At 36.7% G+C, this 20,093-nt stretch overlaps 1 protein-coding gene across 1 annotated transcript in view; it reads left to right on the top strand.

Annotated features, from left to right (window-relative positions):
- The window catches only part of NRG1 (neuregulin 1), a 1,096,123-nt gene that overhangs the window by 316,077 nt on the left and 759,953 nt on the right, over window positions 1–20,093 (top strand). The gene's annotated exons all lie outside the window — the stretch shown is intronic.

Raw genomic sequence — 20,093 nt, 5'->3', positions numbered from 1 at the left:
GGCTGTCTCTATATACAAACAAAATTCTGAGGTTTGTTTTTCTGGTGTTCATTACAATGATCTATGGATAATGACCTGAAAATTCCTGTAACGACCAATGGTGAAATATTTCTTAGCTTGTAACAAGTGCAGGCTCTGCCAATGAAAAAGTAGGGCTAATTAGCATACATGGAAATGAATCCATGAGTTCAGTAACCTCATGCTCTAATCAACAAAATGCATGAGATAAATTATATTGTTCCAGTATTTGATGCGAGTAGATTGTGCTTTTGTAATATTATTATTTTTTTAATTTCAGAAATGTGAATAACTGAGTTTTTAATTTTGGGTTGTCTTAGAATCCATCAGTGCCTCTAGGAAAGTAAGATAAGAACATTTTGTGAGCCAATGAAACCAATAATTACTGCATAATCTAAATTGACTTGGAGTGTGTAAAATACCATAATACGTCCAAATATATGGTTCTTTTCAAAATTCCTTACTCTGTAAGGTGAGCCAAGTTTTATTTATGACAGGCAACAGTATATCACTTCTCTTCCCCTTGCTGAAGAAGTCTTTCATTTCATCCTCAAAGGTGTTATTCTTGACTCCTTTCAACTTGATAAAATAATCACACACTGTAATTTCACTTTCCAACCATCAAATACAATAAAATGAAACAGTTTGTGCTTTTATTGTACCTTCCATTATCAGAGTTCTCTGGCCTATAGCTTAGTAAACCACAGGCTGCCACCAAAGCTGAAGAAGGTCATTGGTGGAGAGAAATAAGCATTTGGAATTTATGTCCATAAATCTTGATCACTCGTGTCATTTTAACAGCAGATTTTTCTGAGTGAATTGCGGTTCAGTTGATATCCATAGACATGTTTGACTTCACTGAATATGGGTAGAAAATATATTTGGGGAAATTGAGGTTTTTTTCACACATATACTGTCTCCCCAAAACATGTCATAAGGTGGCTGTGAAATTACCCTACAAGTGAGTGGTAGATACCATATAGAACCCAAGAGTTCTGGCATGGATAGCTGTCTGGTCTTTGAATCAAAAAAGTCACCAGAATGGAGTTGATCATGTCAATGGAGGTAAGACACAGTTGCATGGCAGAGAAGGAAGTCCAATTAGCAACGTGTATGGAAATAGACAACAGGTACCAATAGGGATTCAATATCATGCACATAGAGGAAGACACAGGAGAGTGCCATGACAGGAAGATAGGTGAGGTAGACAATATTTAGAGATCTGGACAAACTGAGATTATCACAGAAGTGTATCATAAAGAGAAAGGACACTAAAAGAGTCCTAAGATTCGGTGGCTAGATTTTAGTCTCAAGTGAAGAATTTCCAAGAGCAATGCTGGACTCCAGGCCTTTTTATGGATAGAGGAATAATATTAGACACAGTGCTAAGAACCTTACATAGCTTATTTTATTCTAAAAAATAATATGTAATCGATACTATTAGTATTTTCATTTAACAAATGATGAAAAGGAGGCACATGGAAGTTTAGGGTCAAAAAAGTTAATAAGAGAGCAAATATTTCTATCCAGGCAATCTGACTCCAAAGCTCATGGAGTCACATGATTCTCTGCTGGCTATGAACCTATTTACTCTGACACTTTTAAACAAAGTAGGGCCACAGCTGAGACAAAACAAAGAATGAGAAAAGTCCACTTTTAGGGCCAAAGCAAGCTTCAAAGTGGGATCAGTGATGGAGTAACTTGTGCTGAGTTTTTGGCCAGCTGCTTGTTTACATATTTCCTGGCCACAGACAGAACTGGTCTCAAAGAATGGTGAAGAACTGGATATCCAGAGACAAGACTATGACTAGGAAGAGAAAGAGGAGAAAAATGTAAATGTCAAGAGAAAATTAATGTCTAGCACATAGTAGGCACCCAATTAATTCCTGAATGAATACGTGAAACTTGTTCAACCTTTTCAGGGGACTATCCTTATTAAAAAATTTATAGTAAAATATATTGTTTATTGCAAGAATAATCAGCCTATACATTATTTTAAAAAAAAGGCTATTGTCTATATTTGTCTATTAAGTAATGGGGAAGGGAGACATTTCATTCTCTGCTCTTATGTAATGTTTCATTTTTTCCAACCATGTTCATCTTTCACCTTTAAAAAAATGCAATAGATTAATATTGTTAAGGCTGCCAGAATGCAATATACTAGAAATCGAATGCCTTTTAAAAGGGAAATTTATTAAGTTGCAAGTTTATAGTTCTAAAGCCATAGAAATGTCCAAACTAAGGCACCCAGAGAAAAATACCTCAACTCCAAAGAAATGGTTGATGACCCTTTCTCTCTCTCAGCAGGGAAGGCTCATGAGCATTTCTGCTAGCTTTCTCTCCTCATTTCATAAGGCTTCCCAGGGGGGCATTTTCCTTCTGCATCTCCAAAGATCTCTGGCTGTGTGGGCTCTCTCAGCTGTGTAGCTCTAAAGCTTTTTCCAAAAGCTTTTCCTCTCAAAGGGCTCTAGTAAACAATCCCATCTTGAATAGGAGGAGAGAAATCTCCATGGAAATTATCTAATCAAAAGTTACCACCCACAATTGGGTGGGTCGCATCTCCATGGAAACAATAAAAAAGATGCCACTCAGCAATATTGAATGAGGATTAAAGAACATGCCTTTTCTGGGGTGCGTGACAGTTTCAAACCAGCACAATTATTATTATTTTTCCAAACACTGAATCTTTTGCTTTCTGCAGTTCACCCACCTCTTACCATAGAGAAATTTAGGGATGCAAGCCCTAAAGATTCAGGGGGCCAAATCATGTCTCCTAGACGTACACCTACATTCTGGAGGAACCATCTAGCAAAGCCAGTAAGTTAAGAGGCACATTTATCATGGCTCTTCACACTATAGAAAAACACACAAAATGTTCTACTTCAGGGGGCCTGCATGAAGACATTTGATGGTCAGCTCAAACTCAAGAAAAGACACCCCATCTTTGAAAGCTGAACCCTAAGTTGGTCTACAGCTATGCTCCATTATTTAAAATCTTGCCTCATAGGTCTTGAGACTTTCTCCTATCCATGATTATATTTTCCCCACTGTAGTTCATTATACAGAGGAACTGCTTCTTTGTTTTTTAATTAGAAAAGTTGTAGGTTTACAGAAAATACAAAGTTCCTATATACTTCCCCTATTGACAACCCCTTGCTTTAGTGTAATACACTGTTGCAATTAATGAAAGATATTATTAGAATTCTGTTATTAACTATAGTCCATGGTTTACATTAGAGCTTTTTAAGTGAGTTGCTTAATACATTTCAATGTTGAAAGGTCAGGATTCTCTCATCAACTCTGAACTGCCTTTTCCACCGCATAGATCGACACATTATGGATCTAGTGAGAATAATCAAAGTATATTATGTTAAAGTGATACAGGTGAAATATCATACAAGAAGGAAGTTGAGTGAAGGCTGGTATTGAAGAAAATTTGTAAAATATTTGAGCATAATCACTGTCTATGCTCAATTCTCCTGGTTGTTTTTATGGACCATGAAATTATAGCTAAAGTCAACTTTGGTTCTGCCCTAATGGAGAGGAACAGTGGCACAAATAATCCTAAACCATAAATAATTCAAATGCATTTATACTTGGCTTTTAAATGCTTTTTATGATAATTTTCACAGCACACTGCTCTTCTAATTATGTTTTGTTCTGGATAATATTGAAATTCACTTGTATTTAATGATTATGTGCTATCTGATGGGTTAGGGAGTAGCCATGGAGCAGTCTGGAAAACGAAGCTGTGGTTGATCCTCAATACTTTACCCAAAGGAAGACCAGACAGTTAAAAGTCTTAAAATAAATGGAAAGATTGTGTAGTGGGAAAATAGCCCAGGATCTCAGTTACATGCAATACACAAACACACACAGGCATATACATATATTCCCCCTGGGAAGCATGTGAAGTAACTCAAAAGGAGAACTCTAGGTACATGAACATGAGACCTTGGGTGGTGAGAAGTACTCAGGTCTGTGCAGCCTCAGACAATGGGGCAGGAAACCATATCAGCAGTCAGGACTTGTAATGCCAACAGTAGCCAGAGATGATGGCAAGGCAGTGAGTCCAAACCAAACAGCATGGGGAAATACTATAGCAAATAATTCCATAGATCCAAGTGAGGCAGTTGATAAAAGGCATAATATACAATCCGAATCCAAAATTTTATGAAAACAAAAGGCATAGTGAAAAAGGGACAGTAACCAGACAAGAATTCTGTCTAACAGGACAAAGTGGCACCAGTTACAGAACACAACTACTAAGACAAGTTTCTTCCCTCGCCCCACAAAACTTACCAGCCTACAGCACAGCATCCGGCCACCCCTGGCGAAGCCAGAGCCAAAGAGAAAAGAAATTTAGAAATAAGTGGCCAGGTACCTGGGCAGTTCAGTGGTAGAATGCTCGCCTTCCATGTAGGAGACCCGAGTTCGATTCCCAGACCATGCACAAAAAAGAAGTGACCAGGGTGCATGGGTGATATAGTGGTAGAATGCTTGCTTTCTGCACAGAAGATCTGGATTCAATTTCCAGACCATCCACCCTCCTAAAAAAAAAAAATAGTGTCCAGCCATTTCTCTGATGGAAAACAGTGTCCAAAAGTACCATTTTTAAGACATTTTGTTTTTAATTGTTAAAACAAAACCTCAAACCCTCCCAGAGAACATCACTGCAATTAAAAAAAGAAAGAAAGAAAGAAAGAAAGAAAGAAATGCTGGAGGAGAACGAAGATGTTTAACCTCCATTTCCCAGAGGTTCAACTTTGATTTTCACATCTTTCAAGTCCTACGGACAAGACTAAACTTAATCTTTGGGTTCTTCAAAACCCTGTTTAAAATACTGGCCAGAGAAGCACCTTTTCATTGGTTTCTTCCAGTACAATTAAGACAAGGAGTTTCAAAAATTTTAACAAATATTAAAAGAGCGAGAGAAAAAAGAAAATGAATAAAGAAAATAAAGCTAAAAACAGTCAGGTATGTGTGTCACATGATAAGACAAGTTTTCAAAACTCATGGGCTGACATTGATTATCATTGGCTGTCAGAGGTGCTGTGTTGGGCAAGGTACAGCCGCTGAAAATGCCATAATTGTTTAACAAATGTCTGCCGTAGTCAAAGAGAAGGGAAGAATCGACACACCTGTTGTGTATTTGCCACTCTTCATCCTATTTCCAACTGCCCAATATATATTAAATATCACTCTGGTCTTGTTTCCTTTATTATGTCATTCTTATCAGAATGCAAGCTCCATGAGAGCCGAGAACCAGCCTGGTTTGTTCCAAGTGGTAACTCCAGTGTTGAGACTGACACATGTTATATGGAAAGTCCTCAATTAATATCTGCTTGACATCTTCCCCTCATTTATTACATCCTGTCTCTGCAGGGGCAGTTGACATCATATGTGGTACCCACTGAAGTTATTTCCAGGATTTTTAAAAAATCAAGCGCAAATCAGCCTTCCATTTCTTCTCTCTGAGCAATGTCAGGCTGAACACTGCTGTTTAGTTTGAGGGTTGTGCCTTTTCTGCAGCCAATTGGCTGAAATGTGGCAATCGACACAATGAGAGAGGCTTTTCTTCCACTTGGGGTAGAGATATTACCAATTGTAGGTACAATATAATTGTATCTTCAGCAGCACCTGTGTATGAGAATATGCACACCTGTATTAGAGGAGTGCTGTCCCACGGTAGCTCATGGCATCCTAACCCTCCTACCATTTGAGCCATCTCCTCACCCTTCCTTTTTCAGCCATGCTAGACTCATCACTGGGGCATCACTGGTGATTTGATTGCTGCTCTTTCTAATCCCTGTGCAGAAAGAGGCCATGACAGGTTTTTCAGGATCCCCTATTTTCTCTGTTTACCCCATGTGGTGTCCCTTCCATCTGTTTACTTTTGATTTATCTTTTCTGTAATTTAACTTTCTATCACAGACAAAAGTATGGTTGAGTTTCCTCTCAATCTTGTATTATTGCTTATGTTTTATGTTATATGATAACCTCAGGAAGCATGATGTTGTAAGAATTTAATATCAGTATCACACAGGGATATTTTTTTAAGGCGGTAAAAGCCTTTTTATTCATCTTGCTTCACTTTACAGAGGAATCCAGAGCTCTTTATTGAAGGCATTTTATAACTGTATCAAGGTGCTTTTGAGGGAGGAGTTAACTGATTGAATTTCAGCGAATCCTGGAAGGTTTGACGCTCATGATTTCAAATTGGCATTACACATGGTCACATCCTCAAACCAAATATTGCACTTGCCCTCCTCTGCCATGATTAGTTCTGGGCAGAATAGACGGTGCCTCGATTTTGGAAGGCACAGTGAATACCTAACCACCACAGAGACATGCCCTTGAATACCTGGGGAAGCATCCTCATTCTCCCTCTTACCCAGAAGTAAGCATAATTAATTTCCTTTTCTTTCCTTCATGTTCCTTGTTTGAGAAAAAGTTAATAAAGTAACCCAAAAACTACCTCGCGAGAATTCTGTTGTCATTTCTTCCAATTTTTTTTGTTGTTATTGTTGTTGTTCATTTATTTAGTTGCATCTGTGTGGGAACAGGGGAAAGGTGAACCAGTCAGGCCAAACCTCCTGGCAGGAGTCCCATTTTTCAGTTGTGAAAATAAGGCATTGGGCAGGGAAACTGATATGGTCTATATCACTTAGTGAGTCTGATTCACCAATTTGTTTACCCTAATGAAACATATCAAAACAATTAACGAGTAAAACATGTAGAGAACACTTCCACCTTGGGAACAGAAAAGTACACTATGAGTGGCCATCAGGCACATCTCTCATCCTTTCACTATTTTAATGATCTGGCTGCAAAATCAATAATGGTCTGATATGTCTCACAACACAAAAACTAATCCATCTTACACAAAGGTTCTGGAAAGACAAATGTCTCAGTAAATTCTGATATAGCTGATGGTCATTTTCAAGATATGGTGGAGGAGGGTTAAAGGTGGTTCTTTGCTTTTTCCCAAATGTCCGTCACTTCAATGGTTTTCAAGTCTTCCTCCCCTTAACTCCTTGTCTTCATACCCTGTATTCATAGCTATCCTTTTCTTACATGGGCTACAAATGATGGATGATATTTTTAAAAATATAGACTAACCTGACTTTCATATTAAATTCAAGGGCAGGTGGGAGAAGGAATCCTGGTAGGTGGTCTACCCAAGGCAATAGTGTTCAAGGGAAACTCTCAAGTCCCTAAATACGCAACAGAATCCCATCTAAGCACAAGTCACGTGTGTCCATAGCATTTGCAGTTCAACTATGAACTTCAATTCTTCGTTATCTTTGCTCTGCTTCTGATCACTTACCTGGCCTCTTATGCCCATTGCACAGATGGGCTTTTGAGCTGCAAATCTGTTGTACTACCTCTTTGTGAATTTTGGGACCACTGGTTCTGCCCTTTGTCCTTCCCGAATGAAATCAGGACAGATACAGATCACTTAGAAATCATTCTAGGTTGCGACCCTGCTTTGGGCCTCAACCTAATACCAGTATAAAACAACTTTAAGGAAAATAGAGGAATCTTCAGGCTAATCAATATAATTTCTTTCTCATACCTGAACCCCCATGCCCTCTGCAAGGCCTGGGTTCTTTGAAGTTATCAAACCTGACTCTTCATTTCCTTTAGGTCTGTGTCCCCATACTCTTCATCCACTGCTGACCCTGTTCTAAACCCAGATTCCTAATCCCAAATTACTACCAAACTCTCCACATTCTCAGACTTTTCTGCTGTTTCTGATACCTGGTTCTCTTTTAAGGACACCAGTTTCCTGCAACCAAGCTCTTCTGCAACCAAACTCTTGTTCCCACCTGGCACTGCTCTCCTCACATACACACATATGCAGTTGGAGAATGATAGCAATTAGTCTGGCAGCCTCCCCCTTTCTAATTAGAATTTTTAGGTATTTTCCATATGATGCTCATGCATGGGGAACAATATCAGACCAATCGTCTATTCTCCTTGGAAGCTTCTGTCATCAAGACATTCACCATTCATCTCGGCCTATAACTCACATCTCTGGCACTGGAAAGTTCCTCTACTGGCAGCCATAAATGAATCAATTAACACAAATGAGTTTATGGTTTTACTTTCCACTTTATTCTCTGCCATGCTTGAGTGTGATTTCTTCATTTGCCTAGAATGATAGCAAATGACCTGGCTTTACAATTCTTTGACCTTCCGTGGACCTTTATGTCCACATATCCTTAGAAAACTATTTCCTTGTCACTTGCCATAACCTGGGTCTGCATTACAACACGCACCTCTCGTGCTCCCCCTACCTTCTCAGGCCCTCTTGCTCTCTAACCCTTTCTGTATTTCTATCTTTGAACCCTTCATTCTCTCTCTGTTTTCAAACCCCTTTATGCTTCATTTTCAGAACTTCATGGTTGGTCACCTGAATTTCTCTTTCAGCAGGTCCTTGACTCCTTGACCATCTAACTATCTTCTTTGCAAACCACTTGCCCTAAATCAGGTCACTTAGTGACCTTCCCATGCCTACAACCAGTCATGACAGCCGAAAAAGCTAATGACAGCAGTTGTGCTGATAGTGTTTCACCCTATATGTGATTTGACAGGGTTTGAAAATCCGTGCTCACCATCTTTCTCACTCTTCTGTCTCAGAGCAGAATTACTAGCAATGAAAGTGCCCGAATATTCTAAATGGAAGAAGGTGACCCATTAAATGATTTTGAAATTTTCTTTTTACATATATTTAAATATGCAATGTGTAATTTTACAAAAATAAGTAGGTCCAATTTGGGGGAAGATGCTTACTAAGTCTCTTATGATTGTTTTCCCTCTTTGGTTTAGTTCCTACTTCCCTTTTTTTCCATTCTGTACACAAACATCAGCCTTCACCTCAGTACCATATACCTAGAAAAATTATGTCAATAACCTAAAATGCATCTGTTTGCTTCCCAGTTCATATATTAAAATAAATATGACACACTCACACCTACATACACATATATATGCCTACTATACACATATAGGTTTTTCATTCGCATCATATTATGACGAGATCATAATATACAAATTTTCTATTTCTTGCCTTTGTCATTCTATATTATCTTGAAGAAATCACTTACAATCAAAATATGTAGTTGTAAGTATTTTTATACTAAATATTGACAGCTAATGTTTATAAATATTAACTTTATTTCAAATGAACTTATAAGCCTTTATTGAGCATCTACTTCGTACTGAATTTATTCAAATTTCAGAATTGGCAAAGCAATATAGATATTCATCATACAGTCTCCCTACATAACAGATGAGCAAACCAAGGACCAGTAAATACCCATGGCTTATTCAAGATTAGGCAGCCAATGGTTGTCAATACTCTTTCAGTCATACTATATTGAGCCCCATAAATTAGTTATAAGAGACTAGTTTGACAATCACATAGAACTTGATGTGGCAATAGGCTGCTATATATATATATATATATATATATAGCCTAAGGTGGGGAGAGGATAAAGAAGGACAATAATTCAGGAAAGTTCCTGATGAAGGGGTGTTGGCTGTGAGGAGAGACCAAAATGTCTTTATTGAACCAAATTCATCAACCAGTGGAATATCATTAAGATTCCCAGCATTTGAAGGGACATCAAGAAAGAAACTGTATTGAAGAGTCATGTGAGAGGTCCCACAATAAAACTATCTCTCCTCTAAATAGAGCTGTTTTCACAGAAAAAGTCAGGGGTGGACTGTGACTAAAAATCTACCTTAGCTTCTCTGCCACTTTGAAACTGTTACATACCCCCAGAAAAGCCATGTTCTTGAATCCTCATTCAATATTGTTAGGTGGGAGCTGTTTGATTAAGTTGTTTCCATGGAGATGTATCGCACCCAATTGTGGGTGGGACATTTTCATTAGATGGTTTTCATGGAGATGGGTCTCCATCCATTCAAGGTGAGTCGCTTACTGGAGTCCTTTAAGATGGAACCATTTTGGGAAAAGCTTCCGAGCTGACACAGACAAAGTTCTTACAAGATGCAGAAAGAAAACACCCCCAGGGAAACAATTTGAAACCAGAAGCCAAAGGACCAGCAGATGCCAGCCATGTGCCAGATCAACCTTTCTGGAGTCAAAGTATCTTCCTCTGGATGCCTTTGTTTGGACATTTTATGGCCTTGGAGCTTTAAATTTGTCACTTAATAAATTCCCTTTATAAAAGCCATATTTACTTTACTTAAATATGCCTGAGGTTAAGCTAACTAAGATCTCCATTGTTGATGGTTCTAAGTATATCGCTTGTTTTCTTAAATAAAAAATATGTAAAAAATAAAAAAATAAATTTTACAAAAGTTAACCAATTTCTTGTATACTGCATTTCTGGCAGCGTTAACAAACTAAAACAGCTTTCAAAAGACATCTAGGACTTGCCTGGAAAGAAGCTCCTGGCCCATTGGCCCAAAAGTTCCCTACATTTCATCCAGTCACCAAATGACATTTGAGAGCCCTTTTATGCCAGGTACACAGTTAGATGCTAAATACAGGAGAGAAACGTGCATGGAACTTACCCATTGAGGGTAAGGCATGTGCTACTGAATCCCCCCTGTGTTTGTGTCTGTAGATAATTTATTGTGGACTCTGTGACCTTCACTGACAAAATAGCAGTGAATGCATAAATGTTCCTTCAAGCCAGCTAATTTGCTTATTATTAAGAAGCTGATTGGATATTTTGCATGAATTCTAGAGACTCCAAAGAGAGTCCCTGAAGGTATAATTCCACTACAACATCCATGCTACAGGCCCCTTGAAACATCCCACTGCAGGGAATGCCCCTGCTCAATCATTAGGTGATGAAGTTTCACATTATAGGAGAGCTGACGGTTGGGTAAAGAACTGTTGTCAGAGCTGGGTTTTCTGTGGCAGGTCAGAAACAGTATTGGGTTCTGGGCCAATATTGTGTGTATCATCTATTATTTTTCAGTGTTCTATGTTTTAGATACACATAATTATAATATGTCTGATTTATTTGATGCCTATTAGATGCCTGGTTCCTTACTAGGCACTTTACTGACATTTTTTTTTAATACAGCAAATTTGCAAGTTGTATATTATTATCCACTTTAGAAATGAAGTTCAGAGACTTGATGTAATTTTACACAACACCATGAAGTTACAAGAGGCAGAGCAGGGATAGAATTCGTATCTCTGTGTCTCCAAAGCCCAGGTTGAGCTCTCTGGCTGTGCAACCCTCTGTGAACTGGGGCAGAAGAGGATCTGGAGGTGGGAACCAAGGTTGAGGCAGGGATTGTATTCTGATAGGTCAATTTTTAAAACAAGCCTAATTTTCTAAAGCTGAATTTTAAGCACTTAAAGGATCTACTCAATGCTAGTGCTAGCATATTTCCCGGAATTGGGGTTTTCTATAGAATGACATACACAGAAGATACTGCATGGAACACTGGGAATGGAGACCAGATGAACTTTTCAGAGAATGTAAGAGTTAAAAAAAAAAAAAAAAAAGTAAAACTGCAATACTCAGTCCCGGTAGAAAATGTTTCTAGGCTAATTATAGCTAACCCAGTACATGTTTCTCTGAGTAATTATATAACTCAGCTTTCAGTGAGTGGAAACTTCTCGCATGTAGCAGTGTTTGAGGACTCTAGTGCATGCCTTTAGTTAACTGTTCCTACATGTAAGTGAAGAAACAGATACAAACTGACACTCTGAGTGGGAAAAAGGTCTCTAATGAGTCTATAAAGTATGCTATAAATAGGAAGTAGTTATTCACACTTAAACGTAACTGTTCTATAGTTGTTACACTTGTTTTATATTCATTTTTTTCACAACACCTCCTTTGCAATATATTCATGGGTGATTGGTAATAGCATATCAGTATTTATTAGTTATTGTAGATGAGGGAACAAACTCCGAGAGATTAAGTGACCCTAGGGAGCTTATCCAGTGACTCTTACAAAGCAGGAATTAAATTTTCTCCTCTGTGGCACACTGTATACAACCTTTGACAAAATTTCTTATGCATTATATCAGTATGCTAATTTTGAAGATGTCAACATTAGCCAAGTAATCCTGATGACTCTAATCTCTGGCTAATTCCCACTGCTTGGTAAATGATGAGGAATTCTGTGTTTAGCTGCTTGATAATGAAATCAACTGTTTGGTTAATGCTAATATTACACAATTAATGCCTGAATAATTCTTCTGCCCCACCTCTCACCCTGAATCTTGCCTGGGTCTCCTTTGATCTTGGTACATTTGTTAGCTATTTGTATTATTTAAATATCTTGATTAGCTAATTCCATCTACTAACAACATGCTCTAACGAGAGCGATGACTAAGGGAATCCAAATGCCAGCACTCAATACCGTTTCCTTCTTTTGATATTCAGCATGCAGGTGGTAGCAGGGGTTGAAATTACCTCATTATAATATTAAGTTTAGGAGGAAATATTAAAAGAATCAAAGAATTCTCCAAGACATCCTATAGCTTACATTTTGTTTCTCCTAATTTAACTTTACTGTGAAGGTGAAAACTTACCAATCATTACTCCATCTTACCCATTTTCACTTTGTGGAATTGTTAGGGTCAGCATGGATGACTGTGTGTGTGTGTGTGTGTGTGTGTGTGTGTGTGTGTTATATGGCTGTTGATTATCTAAGAAAAAGAAAATTGCTCAAGTGAAGAGAAACAGATAATGCTTCCCACTAAATATAAAGTGGGTTTGTACTGTCGTCAACTCTTTGGGAGAATTTCATATCTGTTGCTGGGGAAAAGATACTGAAAACATATCAAGAAAAACCTACAAATCCTGAAAAAGTATAAAGTTTCATGTCTCTTGGTTATCCAAAACACTACAAATATTATTTATGAAGACTACACATTTGTGTTTCTATGCTAAAACATCCAGTACTAAGAAATGTTCTTCATAGGGTAAAGTATTAATCCTATCATACTAATTCAGAGAATAAGTTTTTATTTATCTTTGTCTCTTTAGGAAACCAGCTAGCTGATTAGGCAAATGCTCAGTATAATTTGCTTATTGATATTTGGCAAATATCAATATCTTCAAACATTTTACAAGCATCTATTTACAGGCAAACAATTGCTATTTTAATTATAAACAAATTTATGTATTTTTCTTCACTTGGACATTACCCTATTAACTTAAAACTCAACGTATTCTGAAATCATCAGTTTCTAGAACATACTAGTAATTCCTGCTGACTATCCCCTGTTTTATTTGTGATGTAACTATTTTCGTCTTGGAACCTCAGAGTCATCTTTAATGTCTTTTCTCGTGTGCTCCATATCTAAACTGTCTCAGCATCCTGAAATCCTGCCTAAAATTACCTTTACAACTATCTTTATAGCTTCATTCCTAGTGCCTTTAACTAGGACATGTACTAATCATTTTGACTGATTTTCATATTCCTGCTTTACCGCAATTCTTCCTCCAGTCCATACTATACATTGATGTTGTCAACTAGTGGAATCTGCAAACCACTTAATGGACAAAAAAACTATGATAAATATTTTTAAATTTTACCTAGCACTGATGTAAATAAAAACCATCAATGTTAGGTAAAATTTTAAAATATTTATCATAATTTTTTAATAGCAAAGTATTTACAATTGGTAGTAATAATAGAAGCAAGAATGACAGCTATATAGTGATGAGGAGAAAGTGTTCTCAGTCTTTCACTAGGATTCTGTATTTGCCTCTTGGAGAGAAAGCTTGAGCTGTAGATTAGAGTCCATATGCAGTCAGCTTCTTCATTTATTCCTTATTTCCACCAAATTAAAAAGACCTAACTCAGACGTCCTTAGGAAGAGAAACAAATGTCTGCCTGGTAAAGAGTTCTGGTTATTTTCATCATACAAGAAGAGTTTTTACTGATGGACATCAGAAACTAACTGGGTTGAGGGCATATCCTTCTCAAAAGTAGCTGGAATGTTGAATATATCAACACAAAAGATACCTGGCAAGTGGATTTGTCTCTCATGATTATTCATCTTCATAATTCAGTTGTGGAATTTAATACTCAGATATATTAAATATTCCCATTAACATCACTGATTTCTTTCTTCAGTGAGTTTGAAGCATCTTTAAATAATAAGGAATGGCTCTTGTTAACTATTCCATTTGTATTAGCCTCCTTAGAAACTTTTATTCTCTTTCTCTCTAATATTAAAAATTATGATGGTTCAGCTAAGATGCAATAGATTCCGGCTTTTCTAGGTATTGACTATACCGCTGAGGCTATCCACAGAAAATTAAAGAACTATTCCTAACTGGGCTTTCCTTGCACCCATTATTTAACAAAACAAAAGCTCATCTAAAATATCTTTATCCTAAACGTGCAGAGTTCTTGAGCGTGAGAAATGACAACAGCAATAAGAGAATCTTCCGTTCAGTACTCATTTTCTTGCACAACATGCTGTAAATTCTTGACTAAGATTTGATCATGTTCATAGGCTTCTTTATTTCCTTCAATACTCAGTCAAGTTCAGGAGGCGTTTATACCGCCAACCGTGAATAAAGCAATACATGGATTGCCCTTAGGTGCAGTTTGGTTATCCATGTAATAATACTTTACTTTGCTGCACGCATTGATAGTAACCAGTCAATATTTATTTGAATGCACTTTTTCTTATCTCTCTAAGACTCACAAAATCATCATTTACAAGAAATTACTTACTTTCTGGTCTTAATTTTCAATGATGAAACAAATAATTGTCAATCATTTTTCCTTCCTACACATATGCCATGATCTCATACTATGTACATTGCTGATTTTGTCCAACTTCGAAGCAAAATATCTGCCGGGAAAACTATGATAGAAAATAGTAAATGTTTTTTTTCACATTGCACTCCATTGATAATGTGCATCTTCTAACAGTGTCATTTAATAAAGGATTTTATGGTTAGTTTATTCTGATTTTCTCCCCCAATTAATTGTCTTAAAACTTCTAACTTTGTAGTGATGCCTCTTTAGTTTTGATCTCTTTTCTGTCTTTAGTTTGAAAACCTGTCAATGCCATACTGAAAAGCTTTTGTTTTTCATTTGCTCTAGAAAAACTCAGTTGGTTTAGGAGAAGATCATTGTGTTCTGAAAATTAGAAGAAAGCTTTAGTAGCTTCATGTCGCTATTTGACTATTTTTTGTAACAGGTGACACTGAGGACCCGAAATGAAAGAAGGCTGGTCCCAAAACATCCAATCTTCAGATTTTCATTGTTGTACTCCCTGTTAACACTTTTCCTTTTGTGGTGCTCATGAAAATAATCAACTGACAGAAACTTTTGTTCCTATCTGCAGATTCACAACGAATTTTGCTATGAAAACATCTTTGCTATTTACAGTGACAACTTTCGTGCGAGATTATATTGAATAATTTACAATACTGTTTTCATGTTTTAATATTTTCACAAGCCCAATTTCTTAATTTTGAATCTTTAATCCATTTCATGAGAGCAGGGACTATTAATACAACAAAACAGTTATGAAAAATATGAAGTTGACACATATTAACACTAATAAGGAAATTACATGACAGTGAATCAGCTGGAATGAGCATCACCTTGATTGAAAGGTGTTAGCTGATACAACCAATCAACAAAGTCCATGTGTGTGAACTTTTAAGGGCATAATGCATTTTATGGGAAACATAATCTTACATTTTGAGTTTTTAAAATGCAAGTGAACAAAATTATTCTTTCCTCTGAAATCTCAAACTATCTGATGATTCTTTTGCTAAACCGTTGGCAATCACCAGTGTTTCACAGCCCCCACCCTGAGAAACCCTGGCTTATTGCTTGGCTTATGTTATTTTATCAAGTTTCTGTCCTATAAAAATAACAACAACAAAAAATCAGTGATTCTTATAGCATTTAGGCTCAAGTCCACTCTCCTTAGCCTCATGTACAAGGTCCTGCCTCTAGGGGGCTCCTCCTTACCTGCCCAGACTTGTATGTTAACACCCTTACCTCACACCTAGGATATCTAGTGAAAGCTATTTAACTCTTTGGCTGGCTGGTCAAAGCAGGGGTTCAGAGTCTCTCCTTCCTTCACCTCTTTCATGCCCCAGGACTTGTTTTTACCACTGAACCAGGAATCTTGGATTTATTTATTCTTTTTGGGTCAGCCCGAGTTCTTGCTTGTAAATGAAGGCAGGGAAAAGGAGTGAAATTTAAACACCTCTGCCTCCTTTGTTCATTCTTCTTAACCATCTTCTCTAACCTATTTTTTATTCATTGCTCTCCCCAAACATGCCTTTTGGTTTCTTGTTTCAACTTATATTTACTTTGTTTTATATATCAGAAACACTTCTTCATCTTATCTGCCTAGTCAAATCTTTTATGTCCTGTTTCTGACTCACCAACTGTATGTCAGGACAATCTTGCCTGAACTGCCTTCTTCTCTCTATAATTTCTATTGAAATTATTTTCACTACAGTTCTTTAGGTAGTAGGTTGCTTTGAGAGTATTTGTTTTCAAGAAATTATACTTAAATTTTGTACCATTCTTAATTTCAATGATAGTCTGTTCCCTCAAACTAAATCATACATGCTTTGAGGTCAAAAATTGGCTTAACACCTTTGCATCTGTTCCAGAGCTTTGGCACAATAAGAAAGATTAATAAATATTATATTTATCTAAAAATGTGTCCCAAGATTTCCCTATTCACATATAAAATAATTGCAAGAATTTAATTCCAATATACTAACATGCCTCTTCAATATTACATTGTCTCTAAAAGTTTTCATTAGTATTTTATAGCTTCTCCATCATCTGGTTTGCATCAATGACATATTAAGTTATCTATTTCAGAAATGCCAATACAGCATACACTAAGTGCCGGACATTTTTGTAGGCACTTTACAAATATTATTATACTTAATTTTCAAGACAACCCCTGAGATAGGTACTATTATTGTCATCATTTTACATAGGAAGACATGATTTTCTGAGAAGTAACTTGGTTAAGGTTACAGGTTAAGCCACTAACAGAGTCAAGATTTGAAACCACATTTTTAACCACTCTGCTCTAGATATTTAGGCAATGCCTTCTCTGAGAAATAGGCAGCTAAGTATTCATCTTTATGATATCCCTATAAGTGATATTAGTTTACTTGAAGAAAAATAAATATCTGCATTTTAGGAAAAAGGAACCAAGACATATTTTAAGTAGACATTGTGTTAGTTTGTTTAGTACACTTTGAAGAGAGAGTAATTAAAAAGTCTAAAAAATGATCCAGTCCAAATCCCATGAGACTTTTCCCTTCTAATGACATTTTGTCATGAGTCATTATCCTGTTAATATGCTGGAGCACCCATTATTCTGTATAAAAATGCAAAATCTTTTGAAGCAGTCAACCTAAAAGGGGATACGCAGCACAGACTTCTTAACAACCTCCTAGGGGACCCTTCTGGGAACTAAATTCCTGGTCTGAATCCAAGATTTATTACCTTCTTAGAATTTTGATGGTAGACCACCCTTTTTTTTAACAACTTTGAGCTTCAATTTCCTTAATTATAAGTTAGTTATATTAATTTTAATTGACATTTAAAAAACAATACGTTCTACCGACATGGATCACTAATTAGCTCCACAAACATTTATGGAGCACCTCCTATGAGTTGAGTTCTGTACTAAGCTAGACAGACAAAGATGAATAACACATAATTCTTCTCTAAAGAGCACTCTTGGGTGGGCCACGGTGGCTCAGCGGGTAAGAATGCTTGCCTGCCAAGCCTGAGGACCCGGGTTCGATTCCTGGTGCCTGGCCATGTAAAAAAAAAAGAAAAAAAAAAAAAAAAGAGCACTCTTGATCTCATGAGGGAAATTGACAAAAGAGCAGACAAGGGTGTAACAGTGTCAGATAGGGTAGTGGTCCATAGGAGCCATTTCTACTCAGCCATCTTCCTGTGGTTCAGCTCTTCTGATTGGACCCATATTTCAATTGTGCTTAAATTAGACAGAATGTCTGTGAATAATGAACAAAGCAGATCCTGCATCTTTTAATAATTAGGACAGAAAATTGTTTACAAATTCTATTGACTCAGCCACTCCTCATCTCCCACCTACGCACCTTTCTGGAACTTCTCTCCGGTCCCCTGGTGGGAGGTACTACAGAACCTCATCACCTTTTGAGTTCAGGCTTCATTCCTGTTGCCTTGGAATCTGTTTTCTTTTCCCTTTTTATCAGTGTAAAACCTGCGGTTTCTTTTATTTTAAACATAGCTTTTTTTTTCCTTTATGAGTATAGCTCTTAAGTTCTAGGGTTTTTAATACTAAAGGGAAATTTAAATTTGGTTTAGAAAGGATTTACCACCAGATGAATCCATGGGCTATATTTATGCAGCCAAAGTAAAATGTGGAATTGAGTATGTTACAGTATTTAGAATATTGTAGAAATCAAACATGGTGACTTCTATTACCAATAATTTTATAAATTTTTCTAAAATTGTCATAAGCATTTATGTCTGAATTAAATAATTATTTCCAATTGATCATCTTTGCAAATTGGAAAGGAACAAGGTGCCATGTTTTCTTTACATCATTTGTAGATTTTAGCAACATAGTTATCAATACTAATGTATTTGCTTTCCCTCCTGCTTACTTAAGAATATATGTCATAGTGGTTTACCTCAGTCCAGATGAAAGAATAAACTGGTGGACAGTTATCTACAAAGAGCTAATATATTGAAATTTTCTGTTAATGGAAATGGTATGTTAATGGATGTGTAGATGTTCTATTAAATAACAATCTAAGAGTGATTGAGAAGGGATTTTTAAATATGTGTGGGTATAAGAAAATGTTTCTTCTAAATACTATCTGTCTGAAAGGAAAGCAATGTATGACAGGATATTGGAGGGATAGTTCTGGCATCGAGGTCTCATGTTTTGTAGTTTAAGACTTACCCCAGAAGACTTTTGCATCTTCGTCTTGAGATATATGCGGTGAACCACACTTTTGCTCCTTGTAGGGAGAACTAAAACAGAAAACTAAATTGCCTGCCAATGCCTTAACAATCATGAGAATTCAAAAATTTTACATGTGATTTGCACAATGATATCCTAATGGTGAAATTTTAGTTGTGATCCTTTAATTCTGTTGTTGCAAGTTGGGTGTATCTTTCCAAGCAGCTATTTTCTTAGAACTGGGATGTTGTAAAATGGCTGTTATTTTTGCCGAATGACTAATAGAACTATATATAAGGATGAAGATCAATCATTTGATTTTATTTATCCCCATATCACATGCCCATGACAAACATTCTGTACTTTCATATTGACTATAAGAAGGAAAGTTAGTGATGCATTATCATGTTCAAAGTCACCTGGCATATTAGATAGGAGAAGTGATCTCTCCCCAGTTCTTCTTAAAACTGTCTCTTGAAACCCTTCATTTGAGGGCTGCCACATTATCTTGCTCATTTTTCCACTTCTCTAATGATTTTTATTGAGTTTTATACTGGCTGTTTTCTTTTGATTCTAAATATGGCTGTTTGGTCCTTAGCCCTTGGCTCATCTTTTTAAAATTGGCTGTTCTCAATCAGGACATGTGGGTGGGTGGGGGACTGAAGTGTAGAATTACTGAAAACATTTTTCAGATTACCACAAATGTCCAAATCCCATTCCCACGTGAAATGATTAAAGGAGGGAGGGGCAAGGACTTATATATATATATTGAAATCCCTCGATGATATGCCTACCACATTTGGAGAACACAGTGGTAAAATTCCTAATATGGATGCATCCATTTCCAGGCCTTTAGCTCTTGGTCCAGTGATGGGACTTCTCTGTGCCAAGACTACCAACTGTATGTTAGAAATTTTAACCTAGTTATTTCACTTTTCTGAAAAGTCTACTTCACTGTTCTGGTTTTACCTGCGTGTTAATGACATTATCACTATCCTTCTAGTCATGAGGGCTTGGGATCTTTTAACAATTAGCATGTGGAATTACAAACCCAAAACTACAATAGGACTACCATTTATATTTACCTGTGTTTTTACCTTTATCAAAGACCTTTATTTCTTAAGCAGCTATGATCTTGTGTCCAATACCC

Source organism: Tamandua tetradactyla, chromosome 26 (genome assembly GCF_023851605.1).
Source record: "Tamandua tetradactyla isolate mTamTet1 chromosome 26, mTamTet1.pri, whole genome shotgun sequence".
Taxonomy (NCBI): domain Eukaryota; kingdom Metazoa; phylum Chordata; class Mammalia; order Pilosa; family Myrmecophagidae; genus Tamandua; species Tamandua tetradactyla.
This window is presented reverse-complemented; position numbering and strand designations above follow the sequence as displayed.